This window comes from Bombus huntii, chromosome 6, assembly GCF_024542735.1.
Source record: "Bombus huntii isolate Logan2020A chromosome 6, iyBomHunt1.1, whole genome shotgun sequence".
Taxonomy (NCBI): Eukaryota; Metazoa; Arthropoda; class Insecta; order Hymenoptera; family Apidae; genus Bombus; species Bombus huntii.
The window spans coordinates 1,296,447-1,317,257 of NC_066243.1; the positions used below are offsets into that span (position 1 = coordinate 1,296,447).

Below are 20,811 nucleotides of genomic sequence, written 5' to 3' on the forward strand. Positions count from 1 at the left end.
AACGAACTCTTGTACGAAAAATTGCTGCGACGATCCTGATCCTGATCCAAAGTCCACCGACGAATCTTTCTCCTTGCTTTTCTTCGAACGTTTAATAAAATTTCATCTGAGACTTTAGTTTGAGATTTTCATGACCTTAGGTTGTTCGCCTTTTTCCCTTTCACACGATCGCTATACTCGTAAAAAGCACGTATTTGTACGTATGTGCGATTATACGACCTTGTGACAAGTCAAATCGACCGACTCTTTCTAAAGTTATCGATTTCGCATTATCCAGATACGTCATTTCTATCGAACGTCTTGGAAAGCAAATCTTTCGAAAATTTCAAGGAAGATCAGAAAATACGATAGAGAAATATGTTGGAAACAGGCGTTGCAGGATTTCGAGGCAGATATTTATTTTACCGAGCAACGATCTTGAAAAACCTAAGGAATTCTTTAATAATTCTGTAATAATAATTTAATTTAATTTTAAACTTTAATTCTTCTGTAATAATAAGTTTAATAGCCGCTACTTACTTCTACCTTTTGCACAAACCAGGCAATTGTTCTTCCTAAGATGATATAAAAAGACTAAAATCATTCTCAAATAATAAATGTAATTATACTAAGTTTGAATATTACGATAGTGTGTAATCCGAATGTACGTACGTATCCTCGAAATGTTCCTGCTCGAATAACGTCGCGAGATCGTAATGATATTTATAAATCAGAAATATAACAACAGATTGCTTACTCAAACAGATAACGAGATTACGTAGCTTTCAGTTTCAAACGATTTCAAAGCGTATACTTTGTTATCTCTGGTTTCCAACTCGATGGTAAGGTTGATTCCTATACGAAACCATATCTCGCGTTTATACACGTTTTAGACATTCGCAGAGAGTAACAGTATTTTTCAATTTTGCTGTATCTGTCGGTTGAACGAACCGACCGAGTTAATGACCAAGACTTTGATTTTCACCCGTATCCATCGTCGATACGTGTATCCTACGGAATATCGTCATATTTCTTAACCTAATCACGTAATCCAGTATTCGAACGCGTGAATCCTGCAAGTTGAAAGTAATTTTGAAAGCAAGTTTATCCGTTTACGCTGCACGGCTCCTCGAGGTGGACATACGATATACAAAGAGAAAGACGAGAGAGGCACTTGCTGGAGGGATTGTTGAGGGACGAAAAGAGAAGAGCAAGGTGGGCAAGAAGAGGACGGAGAAGGTAGTGAGAAAAGAGAGAGGAAGAAGGGGGTAGAAGGAGCGATGTACCACCACGAAGTACGACGCGGCGGTAGGAACGCGGCTGACGCCAAGCAAAAACGATCGACGCTGTCTGCCGTGCTTTTTGCAGGCATCACAGTTTCAACCTCTCCTCCTCGTCGTTTCTAGCTGCTGTTATCTGCCGCTACTGCTGCCCTGCTCTGCCCTGCTCTGCCCTGCTCTGCTCTGCTCTGCCCTGCTCTGCCCTGCTCTGCTCTGCTCTGCTCTGCTACTTGCGAGTGGCATGCAATTTCTGACGCAGTTAGCTGCTGATATTCTTTACCGAATACTTTTCTGCTTCGCCAAATGAACGCGAGTTTCAAAGAGGACATAGATGTTAGATTTTAAATCTCGCGATAAACTATAAACAGCATCAGCAGTGACACCTAGACCTCTAAGCAGTTGTTGCGAACCAATGAAAGCGTTGGTAGTTATACTACATTGTCGACATTATCGTAGAGGAACGTGCTGATAAATTGAAGTTGAAACAAGAAATATACCTGTCATCGAGCGAGTTTCGTATCTATCTTTAACATCATATCTATCTTTTTTAACGTAAACTCGATGTTGAAACTTTTAGAATGCCATTGCAAACACATATTCCAAACGTTTCGACGGATGTTTTTTGCATTCGTAATATGACATTTATTGCGGCGGTGTTTAGATTATACAGTGGTACAACGTAAGAAATTAGAAACAAGTATCCAACAGTCTGCTTGTAATAGGTTATGGGCTTAGAATACAAATAAATGTATCGTTATTATAATTAATATCAACCATTTTTCATACGTTTATCGCCGTCCATATGGCTTGTACGTACGTACATGGCTATGTCAGTCGAATATATCACGAAGGGAGACATTTCAAAGGAAGATTACACGAACGAGCTGTATTTGAAGTATATTCTTTACAGCGTGTGTAACACGATCCACTGTTATTCTGCCATTTGCGACTATGCAACGAAAAACGTTCTCGGTTGTAATTTAATCGCGTCGAGTGTATTACGAACGACGATAGAGAATTTCTAATCGGATTTTCCGAAAACACTTTGTTTTCATGACGAGATCAAGATCCCTTTGGATGACGAGTAACGTAAGTAGCAGCGTATGTTGTTTTTCCGATGAGATCGAGTAGGAAATTTGACGAGAAGACTCGACAAGCGTATTACGTGATATTCTTGTCAACTCTCTGTCAGTGTAGGTTTGCATCGACTCGAACAATCGAGTTTCGTGAGAATCTCAACGTTCTCGAAGTATAGTTCCGATAAAATATCTATCGTAAACTTCGAATTACTTGAAACGTTCGGAATTTCAATTTTATTTGAATAAATAATTTTTAATTGAATTTTAATTGAATAAATATCACGGATATTTCGCTATTCTGAAATATCTTTTCACATTCCTATTTCAGTCGAAGTCCAGTCGAGAGACTCGAGTGGAAGAAATTCTACGTTTTCACGTTACGATTTATAATTTACCGTTTGAGTCGAATTATTCTAGAAATTTATACGAAGCGTTTTCCGTCTATAAATCGCGATAAGAGAAACGTTTCATCTGAAAAACTATGGCTCGTACGAACAAACGTTTGTTCGAAACGAACGTTTACGATTTCTAGAGGGACCATCTCTTTCGACGATAGCCTTGAAGAGCCGAAATTATATTTTTTCCTTGCATATTCTCGTAACCGACATTGAAAGATTTTCGAAACGCTTGTTACTTGTACTTAACAAGGATGGAAAGCACGTACACGATCGACTGCTTTCACAACCGCACCACGATGTACAAAATGTACAAAGCGCGGATGTAAGACCATTGTCATGGACATTGGATAACGACGATGCTGTCGGTGTATCGAGTTCGAGATTATCTTCTCGGTTTCTGGCCGGCAAAAACCACATGTAAACGTATGTACGGTGTTTTGAGAATGTTTCCACGTCGGCTACGAGAATACGCGATAAAAGGGTATAGTTGCAAGGTAAAATAAATCCATTTAGGCGCGAAACGTTTGCTCGCGAGTCGCACAACGTTCGTATCATCCGTAGTCTACGAGATATTTGGGTGTTTTCGTTATAAAATGGATACACGACGATTCTACTACAGGGTGGTTGGTAACTGGTGGTACAAGCGGAAAGGAGGTGATTCTACGCGAAAAAAGAAGTCGAAAATATAGAATAAAAAATTTTTTTTTTAATTTTTCCATCGAGACAACGATCTACAGTGAGATCCGTTATAACGAGACGCGATAAAGTGCACGCGTACCGAGCCAAAATTTAAAGTCGATTTTCTCGAAAACAAAGCCTCGAACGAAAAATTTTTATTCTATATTTTCGACTTCTTTTTTCGCGTAGATTCACCCCCTTTCCGCTTGTACCACCAGTTACCAACCATCCTGTATATTTATCGTGCACAGGTATCGTCAGAGAGCTTTAGCGATCAAAGTACAAGTCCATTATTTCGTAATTGGTCGTAATTGGTCGTAATTGGAGGTATTTGGTGGAACTAGAAAACAAACGTGTGCGTAGGAACGATTTTCACACCATTCGCAGAAGGAATTTCATCGAAGACGATAATTTTCATCTATCAACGCGACGACGATTCGCGCATCGAGCAACGCGAAACACGAAACACTGGCTATACCAGAGGAAGAAGAAGAAGAAGAAGAAGAAGAAGAAAAAGGAAAGAAAAGAAAAAGATATCGCGAAGGCTTTGACACGAGCTAGCTCGATCCCCAGACTTGAAACCCACCCAGCAGATTCGAATTTGAAAATCTTTGCGAAATAACGGGCAGAAAAGCAGTATAATTTCATTGGTAAATTAGCAAATTATTGGCTGTCTATCGATAAGAACGCGTTACAAAATTTGATTTTATCAAGTTACTGTGTTAATTCTCATTTTTTTTTATTTAAAAAGCAACGTTGCCTTGTTTTCTTCTGTAAATTGTATCTTTTCGTTCTTTAAAAATAAACTGCTGTTTCCTTCCTTCGTTAGGACCAAAGTATACGTTCGTTTCCCCAAAATGCTATTGTACGCAAGCTTGTCGTTAAAATGGAACGATCGTAAGATTTTATATATAAAGAATACGATGGTTTTATGAAAATAATTATGGACCAATGTTCGAGGAAGCAAAATGTCAAGAAAAGAGAGAAAACTCGCGAGGCTCGAACAAAGAGGTACAAAGAGTCGCTTGTCTCCTTATCTCGCTGCTTAGGCCCGAGTCGAACGAGCGAAATGCCATCTGGGAAGAAGAAAGGCAAACAAAGAAAAGCCTCTTCTCACCTCACTGCTTCTTTACCATTTACCAATACGATGCTTCGAAATAAGCGTTTGAAACGTCTCGCATCTATTAAATTCCGAATTTACGTTGTACAAACGGGAAAAGTGTGTTGCAACGGATTGCTGGATAAATAGCGTTCGTAAATTGTGAATTGCGTCGATCCTACCGTACGAGAGAGTCCAACGATCTACCGAATCTTCGAAAGCAAGTTTCGCAGGTACCGCTAATAGCTGTGGGCGAAACAATTTGTACACGTGTATCAAGCACGATTATTAGATATTTCCTGAACATTGGTATAACGAAACGATGTTCTTTGGTATTTCTGTTTAAAATGCCGCACCTTTCCCCTTACTGCCATTCGTAGCAGCCTAACGAATTCTACGTTCAACTCGAATCATTTCCACCAGGCTTTGCACCAGACTGCCATACATCCCCATAGCGAAGGTCTTTGTTTCCTTTGCAGGGGCGGAATATACAAAGAGGGAAACGAGGGCGACGCACGGTTTAACGTAACATTATATCTGTAAATCGTAGCGTTCGGGACTACAGACCGTCTAACGAGAACGTTACATCATAAAATAAAATTATACGGTAAAAGTGAGGAGTTTGATGAACTTGGTTTAAACACGTTCGTCGCCACGTCACCCATAGCTATGTGACGGATATACTTCCGTGGGGGCCCCGTCACAAAGTATGGGTGACGCTCTTCTTGTTCGAGTTAATTGAATATAGGATATTATGTATAGAATATACAACATAAAAATATAAAAAACACATTATACCATACTTTGTATTAATTTATATTCTGGATAAAATATTACATTATGCTATATCGCGTGGCATTTGTTAAAACGTTCCAAACACATTTGGGCTGATTTTCGGCACTTCGAACGATAGTCGTAGACTTCGTCATCGCTACTCTCCTCGCTTTCAAATATATTTTCACGCTGTTTACTGAACATTTTGAGGATGAAAAAATCACCGATGTACGTCTCACGAGTTTGCTTCTCGACTAAATGAAAGATCCGAGATATCTGCCATGAGATCCCTCGGAATACTCTAGCTGGAAAGCCTATCGCTTTCTCCATTTCAGAACTAAATAATCTTTTCTTTACGATAAATCGAAGGCGATAAACAATGAATGCCCGCTTGTCTCTCTATTTACGTTCTGCGTACCAGCGGTCGGATTTGGGCCCCGCAGGAAGCTTAGCCGAATCACGCTGGGTGACCAACGTGTTAACCAACGAGGAAAAGTTCCATCAAAGAATTACTCGATAACTACTTGGTCTATACTAACGTTCTTTCAACATCTCTCAAACTACGATAATTATAACGAAGATATTTATTCGACATACCTTTTCGTCACTTTAGCCTGCTCTTCTCTCTACTCTAATCGTTCGTTCATCTATATCTATAGATATATTCTACAACATTCGTTTCAGACGTGTTTTTGGATCATTCACGCGTTTCCAGATATTCTGTGTGTTTCTGGATGCTGATATCCATCCCAGAAGCTGATCCAACTGCACTGTGCGTGCTTTTTCAGCTCGGCAAGAGTAGCTTTACCGCTCCATCCCTTCCATAGAACATGGAAAACACAGTTTCATGTCGTACGTTAGTCGTTTGAAAATTTTCACCGTGACGTTGTGATGTTGGCGATGGCTCGTCACAGGGATTACGCGCTAAGTATTGTGGCGGATGAAAAGAGAGTTTGCGTTTCGTCCCGGGACTACCGGTGGACTCGTCAGTAAGGCTATGCCCGGTAGTCCCTGCCTTAGACGTAGAGCGAGTTTCGCTAGGTGCGGTATTTGTATCAATCGCTCGTATATTCGACCGCTAGCGGGTTAGACAGACTCGTTGTCGTCGTAGCAGCCCTCTAGTGTTGGCGGTTGGTACCAGCGGATCGCCCGGGAGGTGTTGCGCCGCGTTGATACCGATCCGCCACAGTATGAAAACTGCGAGGCTCGATAACTCGACTTCGGTACCGCTAGGTTTCCTTAAAATTTAGCTACACGTACGTTGTATCTTTCTTAACACGTTACATCGATCATCCTTCGCCGTTCTCGATTCTCAGTTCTCAGTTCTCAGTTCTCAGTTCTTCTTCGGACAAGTTTGGTTTTATAGGATCTCTGATACGTGCAACGAGACCTTTATCACATTGGACCGTTTATTTTCAAAGTGGTGATACAAGTGCGTTTCTCTTTCTTCCAATGACATTTCAATATTTAAGTTTCCATCTTATATTTGCTTTGTCCACGCTCCTATGTGTTTACGTAGATGTAAATTCATTACGCAAATAGTTCTTTCCCAATTAACTGGACCAAAATCATCTCCCAGGATCATAAACAGCCTCACGAGGATTCGTATCACGCGCAGTTGTTATCGTAGATCAAGTCAATTTTGCATTTACATGGGACTCGCTGATATACGCGCATCGATGTTTGAAAATGTCTGAGAAAGTTACAGAAACCAAACAAAGAGCTAGTGACGAAATATCGCTACTTTCTACTAATTCGAACGAAGTGTTAACAGCGTACAATTTCGTCGAAACTGCGTTCATTGAAAAGAGCTGTTTAAAGAGGTAAAACGTCGTTAGGAAGATACCGCAAACGATTCTAAGCAGTTTAAATGTTACTTTAGGACTAAGACGAAACCCAAGTTAAAACTAGTTATACAGAGTGGTTGGTAACTGGCGGTACAAGCAGAAAGGGGGTGATTCTAAGCGAAAAAAGAAGTCGAAAATATAGAATAAACATTTTTCGTTCGAAGCTTTGTTTTCGAGAAAATTGACTTTGAATTTTCGCTCGGTACGCGTGCACTTTATCGCGTCTCGTTATAACGGATCTCACTGTAGATCGTTGTCTCGATTGACGTTATTTTTTTAATTTTTAAAATTTTTATTCTATATTTTCGACTTCTTTTTTCGCGTAGAATCACCCCCTCCCCGCTTGTACCACCAGTTACCAACCACCCTGTATAAACGCAAATCAAGCGACAGCAAGTAAACGGAAAACAGTTGAAGAAAAAGTTTCGCTTAACAGTTACGCCTCGTAGATTCGAATAATTAAAAATAACAAAGAAGATAAATAAAAAGAATGGAATTTGGCAATCATCTGGCTGACAATAAGCAGTGTCTATGCCGATGGCTTATATAGCTTTTCAAACTCCTGTATTTCTTTATCTTATATTAATTGTGAATCTCACCTGCGCCTTTTTGAAATACGTCGCGGATTCTTATTTTGCGTGCTTCGTTATTTCAATAGCTCTTTTTTAATGTATTAAGGTTTGAAGAAAGTCAAGGACACGTTACGGCGTAAAAATTTCGCGTAAAAGATCGAACGAAAGTGGTATATCCAGGAAATTTTGGAAAATATTGCTTGCGAATAGATTTCCAAAATTTTCCTACGATTGGCATGCGTTTCGAAAAATTGTTGAACCTAACGGTCTAACCAGTGATCGTGAAATACGACATACGTATACATATAAAGACAATATACGTACGAGGAGAATGTACACTGAAATATTGACAGTACGTATTACATGGAGGATACGCATTGATCGTCTCAAGTTGCCTTTACAAGTACGACGATATCCGAAGAACCTTGAAACATCGACAATACTGCTGATTATCCGAGGGCAGTTGTCCGCGAATGAAAAAATAATAATTTCAAGAGAAACGGCCGCAGAACATGAAAATATTTTCGGTTCAAATTGCAAGATTCGAATGGGGGGTCGAATTAGTAATAATTTCGATATGTAATATACAGGGTGGTTGGTAAGTGGTGGTACAAGCGGTGGTACAAGGGGATGATTCTACGCGAAAAAAGAAGTCGAAGATATAGAATAAAAATTTTTTTTTAATTTTTCCATCGAGACAACGATCTACAGTGAGATCCGTTATAACGAGACGCGACAAAGTGCACGCGTACCGACCGAAAATTCAAAGTCGATTTTCTCGAAAACAAAGCCTCGAACGAAAAATTTTTATTCTATATTTTCGACTTCTTTTTTCGCGTAGAATCACCCCCTTTCCGCTTGTACCACCAGTTACCAATCACCCTGTATATAAATTTTTCTGTGGAAATAGCTTTGACAAAAATCAGCAAAGACTGACACCTATATTTGAACGTCTATATTTCTTAAGCAGTTTCGATATCGAGACAATGACGATTTAAACCTACGTATCTCTTCTTATCCTACGTTTGTACGGATTACGATATACATGGTTTCTCGCATTAACGGTTGGATACAGCTTTAGCTTCGTAATCGTTGTTTCCTATAAGATGGAATGATTTAAATTCTACTTAGCAGACAATACGAATTACCTAGAACCACAGCTTGAAAATAAACAGTTTCTTGCTAACAGGTACATTTAATCGCACGATAGTCTGTTAAATTCGACCTGGTCTCTTTCTTTGTACGTTTCAGTAATATATTTTACCATCGATACTAATAATCGTGCAATTGTGCGACTTTGCTCTGACAGGTTTTTTCATACAATCGTAAATAAGACAGATATTTAGATGATCTCATTTAGCTGAGACACCCTGTATATCGAACGTACTTGTTCCAAGCTCTGACGAAGCTAGTAGTTTTTGCGTTTGCCCGTTTTCAATGGTAGAAGCGGCAACAGCAGCAGCAGCAGCAGCAGCAGCAGCAGCAGCGATAGTAGCAGAGGCAGCGATACTAGCAGAGGCAGCAATAGCAGTGCTAAGAGAAGCTGCGGGATTGGTAATGCTCTCCTCCCGTACCTCGTCTTGCCAATGCTTGGCTCCTGGCTCGGTGGAACTTTGTTTAACTAAGGCTAGCAAGAAGCAAACCTATTTATACTAGGTCGGACACGTTTACGTCAGTGTGCCTGTACCATGACCGCTTCTACTCTCTCTCTCTCTTTCTCTCTCTCTCTCTCTCTCTCTCTCGCTCTCTCTTTTCAGCGTCACCCTTACCCTGAAACGGTCGTGTGAAACTCTAAGCGAAGTACAGTCCTGAAAGCTGCTGATAAATGAGAATATCGTGGACAAAAAGCCTTGCTGCAAACAGAACTTTCCGTCGTCATTATGCTAATAAAGCTGACCACGACTGACACCGATGAATGTTTTAATTAAACAAGAAAAAGAAAACAGACAAAAAGAAAAAAAAGCAAATACAAATTTACGCTCTTCCTATTGTACCTACATAAAAAATTAATTCATCGTTACGCTTCCTAGCTAGCAGCATATGCATAAGTAGCCGATAAGTGCAACGCTCGTTACAAATTTTACGACCACGAAAATATATTAATTTTTTGCAAAGATAAAACATTCTTAGTTTTATTATGCGCCTAACAAATTGTTAAATGGCTTGTTTTTTCAACGAGGAAGAGAACATAGCCGACGTCCCTATAGCTTATTTATTTAGCCTATATATCGTATATATAGGATAAAGAGAATCTCATTAGGTGAAATTAAACAGTTTCGGATGATGTAGGATCCGGTGCGTACAGTGTACACACATTATGAGAGTGATGGCATTTCCAATATTTCAAAATCGCCTGTATCTTTTCAAACGGGCCTATAATTTCTTTTATACATCGATCGGTGGTTCTCTGTATTCTCTACAAGAAAGTATTAACCAACTTGGATCGAGCAATGCTTAAAAGATATTTTAACTTTAATTCTGTAAAACGTAGCGTACGAGAGACAAGGAAGGACAACAGACGCGATATCTTTACGTTTACCTTTTCCTTTTCACGTGCTACGAAGTACAATTCCTTTACCTTTTTTCTCTTTATCTTTTATCAGCTTCGTTTATAGCAAGTAACGCTTCGTCCGTTTAACGCCACAAACTACTTATCTCTCAATCGTCAAAACCCGCTCTTTCTATAATCGATATACGATTTGTATATGTAATTAAGGTTCAAATGGCTTGTAAATGAAACAATTTCGGTTATTAGTATCCTAATATTTTTGTACGGATAATGCGAAGAAAAACTAACAACGATCGATGGATAAGAAAATTTGCAAGTCTATTTAGCAGAACAACGAATAATATAACACGTTGACTGCCACGCGTACCGCAGCACCAAGCGTTCTCCGCTAGGTACTTCCATCGATATTTTAGTAACGCGAGTGAATAATTTTTTTAATAAACCATATTCGTATTACTTTTAGAACAATTCGATAGTTTTATTATTTCCTCTAGAATATATTTTCAAATACCTACGACGATCCTTCGCAAGTAGTCAAATAAGCGCCACCCGAATACGGGTGACGCGACCCTACCGGAAACTTTGCTGTCACCCGAATACGGGTGTCGTGGCAGTCAACGTGATATTTATTTATTTATTGTTCCTTAGACCGTGCCATTCGGCTTTGGACGAGCTTTCGGTTTTACATCTCTTTTACCTATTTCGCTTCTTATACAGGGTGGTTGGTAACTAGTGGTACAAGCGGAAAGGGGGTGATTCTACGCGAAAAAAGAAGTCGAAAATATAGGATAAAAATTTTTCGTTCGAGGCTTTGTTTTCGAGAAAATCGACTTTGAATTTTCGCTCGGTACGCGTGCACTTTATCGCGTCTCGTTATAACGGATCTCACTATAGATCGTTGTCTCGATGGAAAAATTAAAAAAAAAAATTTTATTCTATATTTTAGACTTCTTTTTTCGCGTAGGATCACCCCCTTTCCGCTTGTACCACCAGTTACCAACCACCCTGTATATTTACCTCCCCTCTTATCTACTCTATTATATTGCGCTCCCTTAATTATTCTATCTCTAAAAACTATGATAACTTTTGGGCTTTTGCCTCCTTGCTGTGCTTCCTCATTGTCGTTCCTCCCCGTCTTGTATTGCCCTTCTCTTCTCTATTATTGCTTTTAGTTCTGTTAGTCCTTCTCCAGTCTCGTTTAGTATTTTTTCTGTGTCCTTTGGTCCTCCCGTTATTTCGCATTCTCCTGTTACATGTGTCAGGTCTTCTTCTTTCCTTTTACACAGTCTGCATCTTTTTTCTCCCTCTCCTTTCCAGTATTCTCTTGCTTTGGTCTCGTTTCCACATCTGAATGTCGCTAATATTTGTCTGTCCTTCCACTTCATTCTCCCTTCTAAGTATTTTGGTAACTCTTCTTTGGCGATTTTTCTGTAGATTCCCTTATCCTATTCCCCCTCTCTTCTGCTTCTCTCTTTCTTCTATAATTTGCTCTGCTTCTCTTGCTTCCATCTGTGTCCCTCCATTTCTCATCTCTCGGTCAACGTGATAATATAATAAAGTATAATAAAGGTGCGTCGATTAATTAAGATATTAAGAAATAGACGATTCCATCTTGAGAAAGAAACCTTCGCATGATCACTACACGCTCGCACGCAGAAAAGCTAACAGCATGAGAATATGCACCCCTCGAAGCCGTTCAACTTTTATCTGAAACATTTTTCGATATGTACGATCGATGGTATCGAAAATATTTCAGCGTCGACTCTTGACTTTGTATACACCGGATCGTGCGTTACTTGAAACTATTTAATTTTGCCTCGGAAAATTTTTTGATATCCTCTATCGATTCACGGCAACAACTTGTCCCAGTTACGCGGGGCATCCTATAAAATTGCATTTTAAGAGAGAAATTCGGCCAGAATATTGGAACATCGGCAAGACGTTACCAATCGGTATCGACAAGGTGTGTTTGAGTCGCGTTTCAGAGCAATTAGACGGACATAAGTCAGGGTCGGAATTTAGTTATCGAGAATTGAAGAATCAGATTTTGTCGAACACAAAACGCGGATCAGGAGCTCAAAGACGTTTCATAGTTTTCAATTTCACGATTCGGATTGAACTGTATTACAAAACAGGCTCGCTTCAAATGTAAACAGATGTTATTTGAGGTAAGTCTACTTGGATGCAGTAAGTGAGTTATGTCAACGAAATTGCAGTTCGTTGACAAATGACAAATACAAAAGTGGTACGAGATACTATGGAAATAAAAATTATTCTCCACCTTATTTATATTTATCTAAAAAAAATTAAACGTTGATACAAATAAATGATTAGCATAGTTTAGCGCAGCTGGTAACGTGGTCGTTGTTCGTAGCCTTTCGTTTAATGTAAATTATACAACGATAAACCGCAATACAGGGTGGTACAAGAAAAAAGAAGTCGAAAATATAGAATAAACATTTTTTTTAATTTTTCCATCGAGACAACGATCTACAGTGAGATCCGTTATAACGAGACGCGACAAAGTGCACGCGTACCGACCGAAAATTCAAAGTCGATTTTCTCGAAAACAAAGCCTCGAACGAAAAATTGTTATTCTATATTTTCGACTTCTTTTTTCGCGTAGAATCACCCCCTTTCGGCTTGTACCACCAGTTACCAACCACCTTGTATATTATATTTGGTCCGATCATCGTACTATGCCCGTAATATTTACGTTTGGCCCGATCATCGTGCTACGGGCTATGCCCCTAATTGTGGGTTAAGGGGTTAAATAGAGAATGTACAGCTACGTTCAAGATTTTATAAAACATGCGCGGTATTGCTATCTTTTTCGCCCGTCGATCGCAACAATTAGGGCAACCCCTGACTAGAAATCGAGAAAGGCAAACGAATACATGGAAAAGCAGATTTCCTTCGGAACTATGTTCCTGTTCATTCCATAATCACCAATTTATTAATCTAAAGATACTTTTTATTTAATAACTCTACACTAGACTTTTAACAAAGGCTACGACTATCGACATGCAGCTACATAGGTTTCCATTCGTTGCGAGATGTACGACGTTGCTGATGAAGCAGCTCTCGTAATAGCGTTCGGAAGATTAAACAACGATAATCGCATATGGTCGCAACTGTGAGGTCATCGGCGACTACTTAGGGCTACAGATCACGCGTGTATCATCGTTGTACTGGCGTACAAGGGCGTATCCAGGACGCGAAGACGCTAGTACTTCCAGACTATGCTGAAATAAGCATACAGAACACCGAATAAATCGGGACTCGAACCGGGGATAAACAACGAGTTGTGAATATTGCGAATATTCATTTTCATAGACACGTTCCATAGACTCCAGTGTCCATTCGTTCAACGATTCAGTTTGTACGACCTTAATAGGTTCGATAAAGTGTCCGGACAAGGTCCTGGACCGTAGATACTTTTCTGGGATAGCTGATACACGTGATGATCGATGGGTCTGGGTATGGCTAGCGATAACACGGAGCTTTGAACGTTTCATGTTAAATAATCGTTGATAATTATAGGGGAAAAAACAGATTCATTTCGATGACCTTGAAATATGTTTTCATGGCCAACGTTTTGAGTAACTTTTTTCTATACGTGAAACCGTCGCTCGACCTTCGTTTCCGAAATATTCCTTCGATTACGTTTACATTACATTTTATTCCGGCATGTAGGTGACCTCGTTTTTACACAGTTCTATAAGCTTAACTCATCGACGCTAATTATCTTTGATACAAGTAAAAGAAGATAAATCAGTGGGTTATATTATCACGCGCGTGATTTCACTTTTATTTCGTTCGATTTTCCAAGTGTATCGTCCATTCGATTGCTACGATTTATCGTTATTTATACAGGGTGGTTGGTAACTGGTGATACAAACGGAAAGGGAGTGATTCTACGCGAAAAAAGAAGTCGAAAATGTAGAATAAACATTTTTCGTTCGAGGCTTTGTTTTCGAGAAAATCGACTTTGAATTTTGGCTCGGTACGCGTGCACTTTATGGCGTCTCGTTACAGCGGATCTTACTGTAGATCGTTGTCTCGATGGAAAAATTAAAACAAAATTCTTATTCTATATCTTCGACTTCTTTTCTCGCGTAGAATCAACCCCTTTTCACCACTTACCAACCACCCTGTATACAGGAACTGTAACAGAACATGCGGATGAGCCGATCCTACATCTCGACCGTACACTTCGGGACAATGCAAAGGGTTCGTTATAAACGTACGCTTTATGCTCCGTCGACGTTTATCAGATACAACAAATTTACTCTGTAAACAGAGCAACCACCCATTGTAAACGCCGAGATAATAAGGTTCACGGATTAGATGAAATTTATCAACAAGCGGTACCGGGTAACACCTGCGACTATTCACGGTGTAACCAGATCCATGAGACGACGTCTAGAGAGGAGGCTTGTCGTAAAGTACAAGCTGGTCGTTTTCAGCATCTTCTGTAAACATAATTAGATAACGCGAAAGCAAAACGGAAAATTCCTTACATATTCCGTTACACATTGTACATTGCGAAACATACTTTTCTGTATAATTCAAGAACTATGATCGTACGTTACGCGTCGTCGGACATGTACACGATATCTGCTGACTCAAATTATCAGTACGCACCAGACGAATAGACAGATTGCGAGACACAGTGCGACGTTCTCTTTAGATTCATTGAAAATTATTTCATCCTAGCGTTTCCAACTGCCTGCTGATAGCTACTTTGGCCCAACCCATGACCCTTCCTCTTCATTTCTTATTTACGTAATATTGAAAACGATGATCGTCTCTCTGATCAATTTCGAGTTAGTTCTCACTACAGAAAGATGCGCTCGCCTACTTCAAAATTATCGTAACACGAATCGTATGGAAGTTGTTCGCGAATATCTGGGAAACTAAGGCCGAGCGTCAGTGACACGTATAGGCAAAAATCGTCGAGGGCGCGCCAACTTCGACAACGTGTTTCAAGGGTATTGAAATCGACTTTTCCGTATAATTATCCAATTCTTCAAACCTAAAACTAGGTGTGCATTTCAGAGTAAAACTGTCGAGAGTTGCACTCGAGATAGGTCGAGCTCGCTAGTCGACACTTGGACGACTCGACAGTGACTCTCAGATAGTTGACGACATACTCGACGACATACTCTTCGACAGCAACTCGTGACGGATTTACTCTGAAACGGAAACCTGCGTTAAAGCAGGATGCAAGTAAAAGGCAGGTCGGTTTTTACATGTACGATGCGAACAATATCATTTTTTCACTTCTCAGCCAACTTTTATTCTCAATTTGATTTACATAGAAGAAGAAATATCACACATGTTGGCAGATTCTTGCATCTTTAAAACAATATAGCTCTCTAAATGAACAATTAACGAACATTCATATAGGCGTACACAAAGGTGTTCGAACGAAACGTCAATGAGTGAGCAATAGAGAGCGAAAGAGAGAGAGAGAGACAGAGAGAGAGGGAGAGAATATGTAAACGATTTGTCGGCTTTATCCGATTACACGCAAGTGCACAAGTTAACCTAAATGGACGAGTAGGCTGAGAATGAGCAAATTCTTCAGGAATGATGATGTTACGTTTCTTATCGCGATTTAAAAACCTATTACCGCGACTAATCAAATCTGTTCGTTCGTATAAATACGTCGATGCGTACAGATTACGTCAGATTTATTATAACAGACAAGAGCAACTTTAATTTAATCCGATACAATTTTGATCCACCTATTATTTCATTTCTAATAATAACGAACGATATAAGTAAGAGATGAAACGCCGATTAAGCAAATTTACGTTCTTTGTAGGATGTTTCGTTTAAAAGTTATCCTTGTTTCGATACAACCTAGGCACAATATACAGGATGACTTGTTGTTCAGTGGCGTTAAAAATACAACATTATACTGTGTATTTCATAAATCTTAGATCGTATCTTGTTAACATATATCTTAATAACATGTAACGTGTATCTTATTATGGCAATATGCTTACGCAACTAATGACGTTAGAGAACGATAAGGATAAACCTACACAAACGTATATCTCGTGAATGAATGAACGTATAAAATAGTTTGAAATAATAATAATAAAGCAATGTGGACAGCGCGAGTCTTGCATTTGATAAAACGAAATGTTGTCAACTTGAATGGCTAAATGTTGGTATTTTAATCCTTTAACGAATATGTCGTTAGGCGAGATTCTCTGGTTTTGTTATTTCGATAGGATTTTAAAGCAACTGAGAAATGTACGTATCGTACAATAGAAGTACGCTTAGCGAAGAATTAACATACAGCGTGAATAGTAAATAGCCTGGAACGTACGATCGGTGCTAAAGATGTGCCTCATTATAATAATATATAGCGAATAATTGACTGTGCACATACATCTTTGCAAAGTGTATGATTCGTATAAATATTTTGCAGCTTCTATGTATTCATAGGAACGCGACAGTGCTGTCTCGTTGCAGTGCCAATGAGATTTCTTCACGATGTTTCGTATAATACGAACGTAAAAAGTTTCGAACAGTATCAGAGTACTTTGGTGAGCCACTGTGGACACATATTGGGTGTAGGAGAGCTGGCTCGTTATTAGACAACGTATAGACAATTGAATTAAAAAGGAAGAAGAAACACTTGCTACGTGGCTACGTGCTGATCCCTTGCAAATTTTTTTAAGCTTTACAAATTCATCCACCTTCTGTAGAATTTAAGAAAAGCCCGTAGTGTCATCTTCTAGCTAATCGTAGTCTGTAATTCTGACAATTACATTCATTTGATTTACATAGAAGAAGAAATATCAGACACGTTTCATATCAGCACTTTGGAAGAGCGAGGAGAGAATATACGAGAAACGCAATACTTGTTTACCACGTATTGTTTTATATTTAATCCTTTGAGCCTTTATATCTAATCTGTCACCAAGCAGAATTTTATCAATTGCCCGATCGTAAAGTGCGATTATGAGAGAAACAAACTACCAAATAATCCTATTTTGCTAATAAACGATTAATAAATCCATATTATTTTCAATTGATTGGTATCTACATTTTTCTGGCACAATATTAGAAAACATATAATACGCGATATTATGGGGATCAATGTGCAACGTTTGAAAAGTAACGAAAGAATGTTATCACCCAAGCAGCGGATTTCCACGCTGGTATTTGGATCTACAGGGTGGTTGGTAACTGGTGGTACAAGCGGAAAAGGGGGTGATTCTACGCGGAAAAAGAAGTCGAAAATATAGAATACAAATTTTTTTTTTTAATTTTTCCATCGAGACAACGATCTACAGTGAGATCCGTTGTAACGAGACGCGATAAAGCGCACGCGTACCGAGCCAAAATTCAAAGTCGATTTTCTCGGAAACGAAGCCTCGAACGAAAAATGTTTATTCTATATTTTCGACTTCTTTTTTCGCGTAGAATCACCCCCTTTGCGCTTGTACCACTAGTTACCAACCACCCTGTATAAACCGAATCACAAAGAAGGTTACGCAGAAATATAATGTACGTACGCGTGTCGTAACTTTCAATAATATCCAATATCCGATATAAATTGTTAACTGGATAAATAAATTTCAATAAATTTGCATGTATCGCTTTATTTATGGTATTTATGTAAAAATATGACACATAATATGCTGTGTTATACGAGCGTGTGGAAAAAAATTATTAACGATAATTCGCAACGAGCGACACATAAACGACAGCAAGGCGAATAATATACATACAGTCAGTTAGAAAAGTCTACATAGCACATTGCTCGAGTATAATGCGTTATAATAAAGACGTTAGGTCCACAAACATCCTTTACTCATTATAGCACCTTGATCGAGAAAAAAAGAAGTCAGAAAATGATAAAATACAATGTTAGAAAAATGACATACATCTGTTGTATCTGCGTGCAATCGTACAAGCCGTTGGCTCGATGTTGTATCGATATTAGATCGATAATCCTGCTATTTCTCCGCAATTTTATTCCAAGATTATTCCGAGCCGAATGGCTTAATTTTCTAAATTTCTTTTAGAATTATGTTAACGATCGTCGATTCCTCGACGAGTCAGACACGAATAAGAAAGGCAACTAAAGGATAATATTATACTTTACGTGACTATTTATCAGGTATCATTTTAGACTTATCAAACGATTGTTAAAAAGAATGAAAATACGTAAAATATGGATATAGAGAATAAAACTTATAGACGAAATGAAAAACGTGGAAACAGTGGTAATCACGTTAAGCGCATAATGTTTATACGATAGGATTTGAGGATTTCCAATGAGTAACCGGCGTTCTTTCGAGATTTGCGAAATTTTCTAATTTTCTGTCCTAAGTAAAATACTTTAATCCCAGACCATTTTACTAAAATTTTACTTCACCCGGTATAATGCCACGTTGGGTTATAAGCTTGGTCGTAGACTAATGATCTCGAGGTCTGCGGTTTTTGCCGGCATTCTACAACATTCCCATTCGACTGGATTCTGCTCCGGAGACTCCATGATATTATTTTCTGTCTATATAGCATTGTGGAGCACGCATTACTCGAGTTTCAAAATTTAAGCACCGTAGATATCAAGTTATATTCTATTATTGTTAATTCACATCTATAATTAGTATCTGTTTCTTCCGTTTATATACACATTCCGTACTATTCTTTTATGTGTTTGTCGTCGAAGAGAGTAGGGAAATACATTAATCGCAAGTGCAAAAGCTATAGGATCTGGTCTCGTGACAAATAAAGCATTGATACAGTGAGTTCGTAGATATCAAGTTATATTCTATTATTATTAATTCACATCTATAATTAATATCTATTTCTTCCGTTTATATACACATTCCGTACTATTCTTTTATGTGTTTATTGTGGGAGAGAGTAGGGAAATACATTAATCGCAAGTGCAAAAGCTATAGGATCGGGTCTCGTGACAAATAAAGCATTGATACAGTGAGTTCGTAGATATCAAGTTATATTCTATTATTATTAATTCACATCTTTAATTAATATCTGTTTCTTCCGTTTATATACACATTCCATACTATCCTTTTATGTGTTTATTGTCGGAGAGAGCAGGGAAATACATTAATCGCAAGTGCAAAAGCTATAGGATCTGGTCTCATGCCGCATAAAACATTGATACAGTGACTTACAAGAGTATCCAACGCTCGTAGAAACTTATTCCTATCATTGTCGCGAGACACGTAATTATATCGCGATTATACGATGTATCACCGAAAATTAAAATTAAATTAAAATCACCACCTCTCGTTTCTTCGATACGAAGGTAATATCGTACACGTCGATATCTCGTGTCATCAAAGAGGAAACGTGCCATATTGAGCGTTGGCGGGAAAGAAAAATTACTTCGAAAGTTAGGAAAAGCGAACAAGTGTCGTACAAATGGGAAAAATTTGCAACGTTGAAAGATGTACGTACGGCTAATGACGTCAAAAAATAGAAAGCAAAGCAGAAATATAATTGAGAATCGCTCAACTACTTCTAAAAGTAGAAAATCTTGAGCGCGATTGAAAAGTGAATGTAGGGATGGTTTCTATAGATCAGTGATAAAGGAACAATCAAGTATGTGGGTTCGTATAATGTTGCTGATCGACGACGACGCAACAGTAAAGTCACCCTTTTATTCGCGTTCCGGTCTTCAAATTTTTCTTCCGGTTTCTTCCAGAAGAAGAATACTTCTACTTTATACCGTTGCTGTCAAAACGAAAAGAAACGTGCGCATCGTCTTATGGGTACAGTTTTTGCAGATTATTTCTTTAACTAAATATGATATCGAGATAGTACGTTGGAACAATATTTGGAACATGTATCGTACATGTTCCATTTTCAAGAAATGGGTGGCTGGTGAAAGATTCACCTTTTTGGCATTGTTTACGGAATCTTTCCAGACGATTCGTTATTTCTGTGGCACAACGTAGGACAAACCTACAACTTGGAAGAAGAACGAAAAATTGGTAATTGAAAAATGGGGATTAACTTTGTACGAGTGACATTGTCAGTGTCTTGGTCTTCCTAGCTTTTGCAAGTCTACAGGGTGGTTGGTAACTGGTGGTACAAGCGGAAAGGGGATGATTCTACGCGAAAAAAGAAGTCGAAAATATAGAATAAAAATTTTTCGTTCGAGGCTTTGTTTTCGAGAAAATCGACTTTGAATTTTGGCTCGGTACGCGTGCACTTTATCGCGTCTCGTTATAACGGATCTCACTGTAGATCGTTGTCTCGATGGAAAAATTAAAAAAAAATTGTTATTCTATATTTTCGACTTCTTTTTTCGCGTAGAATCACCCCCTTTCCGCTTGTACCACCAGTTACCAACCACCCTGTATATCGGCGTATTTCGATAAACGGATATCGTTAGTGTATGTGATATTTTTACATATTTCAGCTTTCTCGGCTCTTGCTAATATTCCGGTAGCTACAAAAAGTATCTGTATTTACGCTTATTTACGTTTATTTTCCAATAAAGTGTTTCTTCGTCGAGCTCCGCATTTCATTTGCATAGAACATATTCGATTTTTCGGTGTTCGTAGTAGGAAAGTAATACCAAGCGAT

At 38.7% G+C, this 20,811-nt stretch overlaps 1 protein-coding gene across 5 annotated transcripts in view; it reads right to left on the minus strand.

The window, feature by feature from the left end:
* The window catches only part of LOC126866499 (uncharacterized), a 36,094-nt gene that overhangs the window by 4,271 nt on the left and 11,012 nt on the right, over window positions 1–20,811 (minus strand). The gene's annotated exons all lie outside the window — the stretch shown is intronic.